Consider the following 2,376-nt stretch of genomic DNA (forward strand, 5'->3'; position numbering starts at 1 on the left):
GTCCCTACCGATAATGTTACCCCCACCCCTAAAAGAGGAGGTTTTAACTAATAATATTTCCACCACCCCAAAAGGGGAGGTGCCTACTAATAATGTTTCCCCCACCCGCAAAGGAGGAGGTGCCTACTAATAATGTTTCTCCCACCCCTAAAAGAGGAGGTTCCTACTAATATTTCAACCCCCCAAAAGGGGAGGGAGGTACTTACTACCCCCACCCCTAAAAGAGGAGGTTCCTACTAATAATATTTCCACCCCCCCAAAGGGGAGGTACCTACTAAATAATATTTGCCCCACCCACAAAGGAGGAAGTCCCTAATAATGTTTTCCCCACCCCCTAAAAGAGAAGGTCCCCTCCCAACCGAAAAACATTTCTGTTCCTCTCTAAGGTCCTTAGACGTATCGTGTTGGTCTTTGATTTCTAAGCTCAGGGGGTCGATCAAATTTAAAAGCACAATTCAAGTAAGGTAACTTGTCAGGGTCAGGACCGGAGGGTTGAGGTTGAGTTTTCTCTTCTTTGCCCCTCCAGCAGTCTATCTTTGGTAGTATCTTGTTATTCTTTATGTCAGACCTCAAAGTCTCCCATAAAACCTCTCCTTTGTAAGTCCCTTGTTTTTTCTTGAACCTGGCCATCTCGTCCAGCAACTGGTTTTCAGCATACACTGCCTTATATCTTAAGTCATTATATGCTAAATTGATGTCTTTGAGTTGATACTTCAGAGACGCAACCTCTTTTTTGTGTTTACTGCAGATGTACTCATGATGAGCTTTCAGGGCATCAATTTCTTTCTGAAAATTGGCCTGCAACTCTTCTTGAGTAGGCCTATCGTGTCCCTCCAAATATCTTTCCGCAGTTAAATTGAATCTATGTGCAAATCGCTTACTTTTGATTGGCAATTTGTAACATGACTTTAGGTCATCCAAGCAAGAGAGGTGCAATTCTTTCAAGTCCTTATACTTCTGACAGTACTCAGCATTCTTTGATTTTGAGCTCTCTAACTTTTCATTGAGTTCATCTTTTGTCTTTGTAAGCTCCTCAATTTTGATTTCCAAATTTGCTATTATTTCCAATCTTTCTTCATGTTCTTTTGCGTCTTGTGCGCTTTTCTGATTAGTATCAGCTATTTCTCTTTCCAGCTTGGAAACCTTTACTCTTAAATACTCGTTTTTGACCTCCAAAGCATCATTGCAAGCTTCAATATGACGTCTGCCGCTCCGCAGTGTTTCATTTGCTTCATCTTTCTGCTTTATTAGGTTCTCAACTTGCAAAAGTTCGTCTTTGAAGGATCTAACTAGCACATATTGAGCTTCTCTGTTGCGGCTCAGTAACTTCTCTTTCAAGCATCTTTCTATGTGCCTTAAATTATTAATTTCACTTGATGCTTCCCTCCGCTGGCGGTTTAGAGCTTCTTCGAAACCCTCGCTTTCCTCCCTCATTTTATTCTCCAAATCAACAATTTTGGAATCTTTGTCTTTACAAGAAGCCGTCAACGTTTCTACTTTGTTTCCCAGGACTTCCTTTTCTCGAGTCAATGTCCTAATTTCTTTGGACAACTGTTTCTCAAGTTTCGAAATCTTCTCTTCATATTCATTTGTTGTTTTATTCACGGCCTGCTCTTTCTCTTTTTCCAACTTTGCTTTTATTTTTTGTACATTGTTTTGATGTTTTTTATTCAAATCCTCGATTTCCTGTTGGAAGGACTCACGCATTTTTTTGATTGTCGTGTCGTGGTTTGTTCGGAAGGCTTCAAATTCATCTTCCAACTTTATCTTCTCCAAAAGGACTTCTTTTCTTACTTTTTTCAAATTTGGAATTGATTTAGCAGCTTTCGCATCCTCCTCATACTTTTGTTGAAGAGCTTTCAGTTCCTCTTGCAAGCGAGCGTTTTCTACTGATACCTTGCCAAGGTGTTTTTTATAAATTTCCAAATTTTCGTCCATTATTTTCTCATATTTTTTACTGACGAGTTTGTGGATTTTAGCCTGGCTGAGACTCTGTTTGGAAGTTTCAGCTTTCACTTTCGTTTTTGTTCCCGTTTCCATTTCTGGGCTTGCTGGGGTGACTATTCCCTCAAGTGTGATCTGTGTCTTTCAGTCTCGTTTTTAATCTCGAGCTTTCTAGATTTTTTGATTAAGATCAGCACTGGTTCAAGGGCATGTATCCTAACTCGGATGCTGTTCGTTATGTCGTAATCACGACACTCATCAACGGATTATGATGAAACGTGACACTTTGTGACATTCGCTTCAGAGCGGTGACGTCAGTTGAGGTTGCGTGGTTCGTCTGGGTGACGGTGTCATTACCTGATCTGTATACAACATTCTATTGGTAGTGTTTTTATTATTTTATATTTTTTGTTTGTATTTATATTTTTACAT

Source organism: Oryzias melastigma, linkage group LG9 (assembly GCF_002922805.2).
Source record: "Oryzias melastigma strain HK-1 linkage group LG9, ASM292280v2, whole genome shotgun sequence".
Taxonomy (NCBI): domain Eukaryota; kingdom Metazoa; phylum Chordata; class Actinopteri; order Beloniformes; family Adrianichthyidae; genus Oryzias; species Oryzias melastigma.